The sequence below is a fragment of the Mesitornis unicolor genome, unplaced genomic scaffold (assembly GCF_000695765.1).
Source record: "Mesitornis unicolor isolate BGI_N332 unplaced genomic scaffold, ASM69576v1 scaffold6738, whole genome shotgun sequence".
Lineage (NCBI taxonomy): Eukaryota > Metazoa > Chordata > Aves > Mesitornithiformes > Mesitornithidae > Mesitornis > Mesitornis unicolor.
Genome location: NW_010203755.1, coordinates 530 through 11,665, shown reverse-complemented (window position 1 = coordinate 11,665; position 11,136 = coordinate 530). Strand labels below are relative to the sequence as shown.

The 11,136-nt window shown below is 50.1% G+C and overlaps 1 pseudogene; it reads right to left on the bottom strand.

Annotated features, from left to right (window-relative positions):
• Positions 1–499: 499 nt before the first annotated feature.
• On the bottom strand, positions 500–10,588 carry LOC104545639 (annotated as a pseudogene).
• Between the last annotated feature and the right edge of the window lie 548 nt (positions 10,589–11,136).

Below are 11,136 nucleotides of genomic sequence, written 5' to 3'. Positions count from 1 at the left end.
CGGAACTGGGTTTCTTCTCCCCCCCCCACCCCCCAGATCAAACTTTTAACAAAAAGCCCCAGTTAAAGCTCGCCCGTGGTCAGTTCAGGTGCCCAAGGTTCACCAGTTGAACAAGCGCAGTCCCACTGCATCGGGAATCTGCTCCCGGAAAACTGTCCCAGAACTTCACCATCCTCGGCGCTGCAACGAAAAGGAACGAAAAGGAGACTGCGCCCACACTGTGCCCCCCTCCACAGGCACAATCCCACCTGCAGACAGGTTCAGCAAGAGGTGCTTTACTGGGTCGAAGAGAAATGTGGTGTGGTTAAGAGTCCCAGCCAGCGAGGTCCAAGCAGGCTCAACCCAGGTTATCAAAATCCTTGCTTTAGTCCACAGACTAAAGCCATTTTACCACTCTCGCTGGAAAAACCTGCATGGCTGGAGAGGTCGTACGCCCTCAGAACAAGGGTTAAGGGTTTAACAAATGGTGAAACCGTCCCTCTGCGGAAGGGGTTCATCCTCAGTGAGTCCCTACTGTCAGCTCCCGGAGGTAGGACTGGGTGAGGCTGCGGAGCTCCTCCAAGGCATACGGGCACGGGCAGCCGCCCGATGTGGGGGGCGAGGAGGCGGAGGGGGACGCGCTGCGTGTCAGGTGTGGAGTCAGAGACAGGCTCTGGGGCGTGCTGCAGACTGAGCACCACTCGCAGGAGGTTGGCGATGCGCTTGGCCATGTCTGGAAAGAGCAGAAGAAGGAGTGTTCCCCTGCGCTCCACAGCACGACAGGGAGCTGGCGCAGAGCACTGGGGCAGAGCACTTGAAGAGGAAATTTTGGAGCAAAGGCATTTGGCTGGGATGGTGAAACCGTGCCCTCATGTGAGCTGGGTTGGTGGACACCTCAAGTACATTGAGGGGCTGGAGCGTGTTCAGAGAAGGACAAAAGAGCTGGTCTGGAGTACATAAGTGATGGGGAGCAGCTGAGGGAACTGGGGGGGTGGTTCAGCCTTGAGAAGAGGAGCTGAGGGGAGACCTCATCCCCTCTGCAGCTCCTAAAGGAGGGGGTAGAGAGGGGGGGTTCAGTCTCTCCTCCCCATAACAAGGGATGGGATGAGAGGAAATGGCCTCAAGTTGTGCCAGGAGAGGTTTAGATGGCAACAGTGCCCTTGCACGAGCTGGCTCTTCCTCAGCTCCAGCACGAATCTTCTCTCCAGTCCACATGGACTTTCTCCATGAGAATAATAAAAATTTATGCCTTAGTCTTTAGCCCAGGCTGTTTTCTGCAAGTACGCTCATGTGCTATTTGGCACTGTAAACCTAAATACGGACAAGACCCTTCACTGCTTATCAGAAGAGAGCTGTACGAGACCAGCCGCTGGACGCCACATCAAGCGGGCAACAAAACCTGCCAGAAATGACCACCAACATGTGGCAGCTGCTGGAGCAACACGGGGCTCACATCCCCAACCCCCTTCCTTCCCAGCACACCAGCAGCCCCAGTGACAGCCAGCACAAGCCGGGCTGGTTGCACAAGCGACATGGCCAGCGGGCTGCGGGTGTGGATGTCAGCGTACCCGACTGGGCCAGGCGGTCCTTCGCGCTGCGGCACTGGATCTGCTCTATCCTGTTACACAGCGACGTCACTTTGGTGTGCAGCTGCTCCAGCTCGTAGGTGGGACAATCCAGCTGAAAGCAAACGTGAGGGTCAGCCCCGGGACACCCAAAGCGGTTGCTGGCGGGCTGCCCGCATTCACCACACCAGATCTACCCAACAGAAGGCTGCAATGAATCGGAGGGGACCGACCTGCAGACCCCACTAACCAGCAAACTGCCGGCTTTGCTCAGTCTTCCACTAAACTCCCTGTCAGGCTACACCGAGCACGTTAGGAGGGCAGAGCCTGCATCTTCTTTTGACAGCACCAACCCAAATCTTTGCGTTTTCAGAGATGCACCATGTTCTGTTTGCTAGTGTCTCCCAAACACTGACCAGCAAGTAAAAGATTACTCTGGAAGCAAGACTCTGTATGAGCTTCCAAACCTTAGGGGGGGAAAGCCCCAAACCCACAACTGTTTCACTCTGTTACCTGTTGAATACTATCAAGCATCTCAGTAACGCGGATGTAATCCAGGTAGACCAGCCCCGCCATCTCCCAGTCCTGGATGAGCGCGCTACGCTCTGGAGGGGCGAGCTCTTCCAGGAATCCTTTCAGGTACTTGTAGTTTTCATTTATAATAGCATCTGAAGAGAACGAGGGCATTAGTAACAGAGCAAACGTGTTTCTTACAACTCAGGAACATTGGTTGTTAAAGAAAAAGGAACGGAGGGACTGTGCTGTCAGGCACTTTTGTAATCCCCTGACACGGGCAGAGATTCTTTCTTGATTGATGACCTACAAAAGGCAAGTCTAAGGCTTCCCATTCTCAGCAGATCCAAAACAAAGTCTCCTTAGTTACTATGAAGAAAAATAACTCTGTCCCAGCTAAAACTAACCCAAAGTGTCTTACCGACTTGTTCTCACTAAATCAAACACTGCAATCCTCTCAGAAACGTGCTTCTGCTGATTAGAAAGTTAATTCTGCAATTTCATCCCAGTAAAACCAGTACAGAGCTGGTTTGAATCGGCTCTCTTCTAACCCTGTTGCTAGAAACAGAGCCCTACTCCTTAATATTATTAAGCACCGACTGACTTATCTTCCTACCATGTTTGTGTGTGCTGTTCAAAAGACGGAATGAAGAAAAGCAAGGAGAGCAGACTGGTGGGATGAGCTGCACAACTGGAGTGTTGCAATGGATGGCCACAAACTCTTCAGAATGGACAGGCAAGGAAAGAGAGGCAGTGGGGTAACCCTGTGTTTTAGGGAGTGTTTTGATTGTCTAGAGTTTAATGATGGTGACAATAGGGTTGAGTGTTTAAGGGTAGAAGAAAAGCAAGGAGAGCAGACTCACCAGAGGCTAAGTGCCTGACCACCAGTTTGTGACACTGGTTCCAGTGCCCAGCCTTGAACAAGAAGAGGGCTTCTTTATGCTTGTCGCCCTCCATCCTCGCTCGAACCGCCTTCGCTTCATGAATCCACTCCGGGGGGACGCAGAGCCTCTGCGTCAGAAACGCCTCCTTGGCCCAGGACTCCGGTGTCTCGGAGAGAACGCAGTGCCGGTTTAGGAGCTCCCGCACGGCCTTCTCCCGCGTGCTGGGGAAGAGAGGTCAGGGCGTTATTTCAGCAAGCGATCCTTCGTGTCACCCCATCAGAAGCCAACGCTCAACACAAGCAGCCGAGGACCGAACAAGGCAGTGGTGGACTGTTTTATACTTATCGGCGACAGCAGAGGCACAGGTGGAACAGCCGTGCCGGGTCTGGACCAGTCCTACTGTGGGGTATTAAGGAAAGTTCTAACACTGCTTGAATTCCTTCAGTACACGTTAGCCACTAGGAAAGGACTTGTTGCTAGCGCTCTGCTTAAACACGTTTAAGTATGGCCCAGGCCCCTGACAGTAACAGGCAGGCTCCGCTGGAAGTTACTGGTTGGAAAAAGAAGAACAGCACAAGACACCTTTCCACAAAGATGCATTAACTACAAGCTGAAGACAATTTTAAGTACCAAAAGAAGCCAAACGTGCATTTTGGTGGTTCCCAAGCTTCCCTTTCCAACACCTTTGCTACCGTTCAGCCCCAGCAGGAACAGTCACAGTATGAGAAAAGCCACAATAATTACACTATACACAGCAGGTCTATAAAACAAAGAACTGATTGTTTTTGAGGGGAAGAAATAATAAAGGAAATTGTTCTACTAACTGTGTCTCAGGCTCATGCAGCAGCACGAAGACAGCCCATTCCCAAAGCCCCTCGCTTTCGAGCTGGGCAGCGTAGCTGGCGTTGAGCACTCCTTGACTCTGCTTGAACAGATGGGTGTAATTCAGGGCTCGGAGCACTTCCCACAGGTGCCAGCTGAGGCGATAGTCCAGGGGGTCGGACGTGCCGCTGCGGGGATCCAGCAGCTGGTCAAGACCATAGCGTCTGGAGAGGAGAAGATGTGCAAAGTGTAACAAAACCAGAGATTGCTGCTACTCTGTTCCTTCCTTTCAGCCACCTCCAATTACTCCACATGCGATCTACGTGGGCGGGGGGCTGGGTTTTGTTGGTGGTTTGCTTTCTGGGTTTGTTTTTGATTGGTTTGCCTTTACAGTTGGGTTGGGGTTTTTTTGAGGGTTTTTTTAGTGTGCTGCTTTTTTTTCATTAAGGTAAAAAATTTAGGAGCAACTGCTGTTAGCTCTTCACAGAATCCCAGACCATCAGGGATTGGAAGGGACCTCCAAAGCTCATCCAGTCCAATCCCCCTGCCGGAGCAGGAACACCCAGATGAGGTTACACAGGAAGGTGTCCAGGCGGGTTTTGAATGTCCGCAGAGAAGGAGACTCCACAACCTCTCTGGGCAGCCTGGGCCAGGGCTCTGTCACCCTCACTGAGAAGAAGTTTCTTCTCCAATGGAAGTGGAACCTTCCTTGGAGTCTGCACCCAAACTGTCACACTTCTCTCTCGCATGTGCTCCTCCCACACATGTCTTAATGCCTTCAAAACAGACAACTACGGTGAAGGAAAGTTACTGCACTCTTCAGACTCGGAAAACACGTAAGGAGAAAGAACCAACCCACAAACGTGTTCCAGATCTCAAGCTTCACCAGCTATACCATTGCCAGCAGTGGCAGTGTCACCACGTTCCGCATGGGTGCGGGTGCAGGGCAGATTTGTCACTACTGTTGGTAGTTTGGCAAACACTGAGGCTGATTTCCTACTCCTGGTTTGGGAGTGCAACAAGTCACCGATCAAGATTTTGCTCAATACCTTCTGAACTGTTTACCCACTTACCTGTCGCTGTAGAGCTTTAACAAATGGAAACAGACATCTCTCAGCGGTCTTCCTGCATTATTGTCGTCTTCAATGACACAACCAGAATCCTCTAGGTAAGGAGGCAGAGGGCAGCAGGCGTATTTTTCACACTCTGCCGAGTTCTAAAGAAATAGTTTTACCAGCAAGTTTAAGGAGTGTCCTGTGAACCCCACAGAGCTCAGCAGGCTCAGCTTTCTGCCTCAAAGCAGAAGGTGCGCCCTGCTGCACGTCGCACAGTGGCTCTGCACCAACATCACCCTACAAAGGAAAAACCCAACTCCACAACGCTTTGGCAGCTCAATTACATCTCAGCTCTTGAAAAGCCACTCCACGGAGGCAACGGCAGCTCTCACGCACACAGCCTGGTTCCCGAGTGGTTTTAGAGCTGGAAAGCCACACGTGACATGACCGAAGGAAAGCTGGTGCATCCCTGCAAGCTCTGTCTCCATCTGCAGGGTTGCCGAGTGAGCGGCACTGAACACATGGAGTCAACGAGAGCTGTCCTGCTGGTTTCCAGCTCTTGCCCTCCCCCGTGAAGCACTGGAAGCAAGCTGTGTCCACTTTTCCACCACCCCCACATCCTAACCTAGCAGCATTATCTGAAGTTTAAGCCATGATAAAACTAAAACTTGGCATTTTGAAGTGATGAGTATTTTATACTGACATATACACGCACAAAGAGAACATGAAATATTCCTGCAGCATCAAGCACGCATCGATTACAAGTCACTCGACGTGGTGCTGTGCCTGGGCTGTCTTCAAGCACACAGATCAAGAGCTGAACTATCTTTAGTTAAATGATTAATCACTTTTTTCAACAGAACCCTTTGTCTTTCTGCACACAGAGGCCGATAGCTCTGCAGCAACAAACAAGGCTTTGCATAATGCATGCAGCCAGGCACAGCTTCCACTTTGCTGTAGAAACAGCAAGTGTAACAAACGGGGGATGCGGTTTGGCAGAGACTATCTCAGAAGTCAGGCACCTGAATATTCATCATCATTCTGGGAAAAACGACTGGTTACCGAGCTCCAACAGCCTTCTTGCTGCTGGCCGTGACCCATCCTCCTCATTTTGTCTAGTCAAACAGCTGGAAACACTCGGTGAGACATACTTCACGTCAGTCTCCACCACAACACCCTAGAGAGCGGGTCCTAACCTTCCTGAGTGACGGCGTTACCGACATACTCAACCCCAGCGCTCTGTTCCAGCTCCAGTGGGGGAAGAACCTTCCTATCAAAGTGAACCCCTGCAAAAATCATTCACTAAAGCCAGAGAAGGAACTCAATGCTGTGACAACTGAAATAGCAAGCCTATACACAATTCCACACTCAGGAAGTCTCAGGGCAGCATGGGACGGTCGGTGGCACTGAGTAAGCCCTCCTCTTAGCCAGGCATGACTAACCTACCTGAAATGCTGACTCGTACATGGCAAGCGCCTTGGAAATAGAAGCTGTTGGAGGAAGCAGGTACCAGAGGTGAATGGCCATGCAACGCTTCCAGTCCAGCAGTGAGCACACATTGATGCTTATTCTCTCTGATAACTGCCACACCTAAAAGAACAAATTATTAAGTTCAGTCAAACTCATGACACAATGGTCGGTACACACTAGGCACAGCAGCAAGAGAACCACAGAATCATTTGGTTGGAAAAGACCCTGAAGATCATCAAGTCCAACTATAACCTGTTCACCACTAAACCATGTCCCTCAGCACCTCCTCTCCCCCTCTTTTAAACCCATCCAGGGATGGGGACTCCACCACTGCCCTGGGCAGCCCCTTCCAGTGCCTGACAACCCTTTCAGTGAAGAAACTTGTCTTAAGATCCAATCTAACCCTTCCCTGGCACAACCTGAGCCGCTCCCCATAATTCTTGTGCTCCAGACCCCTCCCCAGCTTCGTTGCCCTTCACTGGCCAAGCTCCAGCCCCTCAATGTCAGCTCAGAGTGAGGGGCCCAAAACTAAACACAGCATTCGAGGTTCATTAAGTAACAGCATTCAAGGTCACATTAGTAAAAAAACCCACCATGTCAACACCTTGTACTCCCTTCGTGCTGTGCACCACGTGCTGTGGCTGGACGTTACAGCCTGAACACACCGCTTTCAAGAAAGTAAGTCAGACCATTGACAAAAACAGGTGAGCAACAGAACTTACAGGCTTTCCTGCAAGCAGGGCGAAGATCCGCAGTCTCTCCTCCTGGATGAAGCAATCTGCCCGCAGCCTGTGCCAGTCCACCAGCTGCATGGTGAGGAGGTCCCGGATGGGCTGGCTCCCGGCCAGCCGGGGGAGGAGCACTGCAACAGGAGACAACCACCTTTCAGAGTAAATATGCAAAAAAACCCAAAACAGTTCCCAATGCAATACAACATCACCTCCTAACTCTACGAGAGCCGTCGAGTAAGCCAGCGTAAACATGACCAGGTACTCCAGCAGACAAGCCAGCCCCCACCATAATCCCTGACACGGGAAAACCCCGCACTCAGAGTGCCCGGTTACCATCAGCTCTCAAAGCTTAAGTTATCCTTATGTGTCTCCCTTTCTCCTCCTCCCAAAAAGCCAAATACAACATCACCTCCTAACTCTACGAGAGCCGTCGAGTAAGCCAGCGTAAACATGACCAGGTACTCCAGCAGACAAGCCAGCCCCCACCATAATCCCTGACACGGGAAAACCCCGCACTCAGAGTGCCCGGTTACCATCAGCTCTCAAAGCTTAAGTTATCCTTATGTGTCTCCCTTTCTCCTCCTCCCAAAAAGCCAAAAGATTTAAGCATCTCACCTGACATCTGTGCCAGCCTGCACGCCTCACCAATCCTCTTCCCAGTCAGGCAGCTGAAGACAGCCTCCACATGATTACCGTGGCGAGACAAAGAGACTTCCTCCTCTATCCGGCCTGCAGCTGTCTCCGACAGCCAGCGGGAGAAGGCTTTCCTGCGCTCCAGGGCCAGGATGTATTCACTGGGCTCCTCCAAGCTGGCCTCCAGCTCCTTCAAGTTCCCCCAGATTGCCTCACATAACGTCCATGTCAAGCACCAGTGCTTCACAACAGCTGTCAGGACAGAGTTACTCAGTCATCAGAAGTGAAAACATAGAAGACGATTTAGAGAGGAGTCGTGTAAGATTGTATGTACCATCTTGTAGGAGTGCTACGAATCAATACAGGAAGCCCACTAGCTCCCCAGATGCAACCACCCACATTTATGCTCTCAGAAAGGATGCTGAGGCACAGTCATTTTTTCTGTTTTATTCGCGTTTCACTGCCCCGATGCAACCTGAAATGAATGTGAGCTGGATGCTTCTCCCGATTCACTGCCATCACCGTGGCAAGAATAACTCCATACTCACTTTCTGTCACAGCAGGATCCTCAGACGCCTTTCTAACCCAGTCAGCATAGTCATGAATCGCAGAAACTCCCGGATTGGGTGCTAGAAGAGGACAGTGCTCATCCATGTGGACAGTGCTGTGCTTCAGCTTAATCTCCAGAGGGATGAGGTACAGCTGCTTGTCTCTGTCCGTCTTCCGCTCCGCTAAGCTCAGCTTCTCCATGTGAACTTTGAAAGAAGATTCTGAGAGTCTGGAAGAAAAAAAAAAAAGAGGAAAACAAAACAGGTAGCAAGGTTCTGAATTGTTCTCCATGCAAGTGAACTGCACCCATCATGGAGTGGCTGCATTGTGCAGCTTGTCCTAATTTTAACATAAAGAGAGTAAGACATGATCCAAGGTCAACGGCCAGGTATGAAGAACCAGATTCAAAACCAGACTTTGGCAAATAAACCACACTGAACCGAGGGCCTCCAGACCTCAAAAGACAACTAGCACCTTACCACACCACACTCTGCCAGCAAATTTGGTATGCTGAAGAACATCAACTGAACAAGATTTCTGGAAGACCTAAATGGCAGAACACGTAGCTATACTGCAGTCAACTGTAGGTATGGAGTGACACAGCCCAGGAAAGGTCTGTGTGCTGCTTTGTAGACAAGCAGAACTGAAGGCATCTGAATTCAGGAGCTAAACAGACATTTCTTAGGCCATGTAAACAGCCTCAGGAACAATCAACGGCAGATTAGAAGCTTTCTGGACACCAATTTTGAGCTTTGTCCCTTCAACCTTTTGCTGGACGATGGTGTTATTTCCTCATTAAAAAAACATTTATGCTTACTGTGATATTCCAGGTTTTTGAGATAGGCATTTTCATAAAGTAGCAACCTGAAGGAAATTTCCACGGCTGACGTGATCTTTCGCCACTTTTGCGTATCAGGAGGAATTAATTAAGCTGAATTTCAAAAAGGTATTGACCTACAACTCAAGATTCTTTCAGACACGAAGAGAAAATACATCAGAGTCATCCTGAAGGAAACTTCTACTCACGATTTTGGGGCGATGGGAGTCGGCAGGAATCCATACTCCACAGACTCACTCTGAAGATCTTCCATTGCACTTGATGCGCTCAGCTGATCTCCACAATTGACGAGCGTCCAGTTGGGTCCCCAACCGACACGAAACGAGCGCCCCATGAAGAGCGCCATATCCATCAGCAGCTTCCCTTTCCCGTTGGTGAGTGATGGACTGTTCCAGAGGCACAAGCCCCGGTTTCCTGCGCACACCAACTGTTTTCATCTGGACCTCAGGGACTGATGGAGGGATGGAGAACGCAGGTGCTAACGGAGAAGTCGCTGGCCACAGGGTGGCAGAAGGGGGGCTGCTCCAAGTCCTCGGTCCCTTGGCATCCTGCAGAGCAGCACTCGGCGCTTGGAAAATGACGTTCACAAACTTTGACTGCAGCAGCCCACCAACTGGAGGGAAGAAGCAGGAAGAACTCTGAAGTGAACAGGGTACTTGCTTTCCAGCACTGCATTTCTGGTATTTGAAAGGTATTTTAGCACTCAAACAGGCAGTGAAAACATTTGGCCATGGTTTGTGAAAGTAACGGGTTGCTAAGCAGAATTATTTACCGTACTGAGAACTGCAAAACCCAGCAGGCACAGCCCGAGTTGCACTATCCAAACTAAAGCACATGGCATTACACCAAGACCAGTACACACCCCAAAATCTGCAGTTTCCAAAGAAGTCACTAATTTAAGGAATGTTGTCATAGGCCATCGGAACAGAAGCAGCTCACAGAAAGCAGACACCGACCGCTATTAGCAGGAGCAGGGCTGAAACTGTCCTCACAGGAACACCTCGCTCTGCCCATTTAATCCATCCACACTGGCTACTGGAGGGATTATCCCCATCAAAATCACCAGTTAGTGGCTATACTGGGTGCAAATGGTAAGGTAGTGGGGGGCTGCAGGGATGGTCTCTGTGAGAGGAGACTGAGCCCATCAGAGGAGTTTGTGGCAGCTCTGAACCCATCTGCAAAGTTGCCAGTGCTGCTGTGAGCACTTAAAAAAGGGCAGAAAACACCACACAGGCAGAAAACAAAAGGGAAAACAGCAGTGTAAGCACCAGGTCATGACCCAAACCTATTCTAACTGGCAATAAATTAATTTCACTCAAGTCAAGGCTTCTTGTCTTGCCTGTTAATATTAGAATTAAGCTCTTTCTTCACACAATATGCACTTTCTCACAATATCTGAGTATCTCTTCTGCCCTTGTGATTTGGAAATAGGGAGCCTTGGAGAACAGATCTCCTGAGAAGTATCCATTTTTACAGGTTGCTTCCCAGGATAATGGTCCAGAATCAAATCCAGGTCATCGTCATCAGCAAGCAAGGAAGCTTTCATAACCTAAAAAAGGGGATAAGTCAAGCGTTTTCATAATCTAAAAAAAGGGGGTAAGTCAAGCCTGCACATTAGCAAATCACTCTCACAGCAGCAGCCAGTTGATCTCACCAGCTCCTTTCCCAATCAAGGTAATTTCTACGTGTTGCATACACTCAAGCCATAAACATTTCGAGTAACAGTGAAGGCACACAGTCAGGAGAACTGAAGGCAAACTTGTCAGCTGACGATAAACTCCTACAAACTACTAGTTAAGCTAAATCAGTGTCATGGTGTGAAGTCCTAAAATAATCCTGTTTTCTGGATTTCTGTTTTCAAGAAGGATGTTGAGATTCTGGAGCGTGTTCAGAGAAGAGCCACAAGGATGGGGAGGGCTCTGGAGAACAAGCCTGATGAGGAGCGGCTGAGGGAACTGGGCTTGTTTAGGCTGGAGAAGAGAAGGCTGAGGGGAGACCTCATCACCACCTACAACTGCCTCAAGGGAGCTTGTGGAGAGGTGGGTGCTGGGCTCTGCTCCCAGGTGATGGGGGATAGAACAAGGGGAAACGGCACCA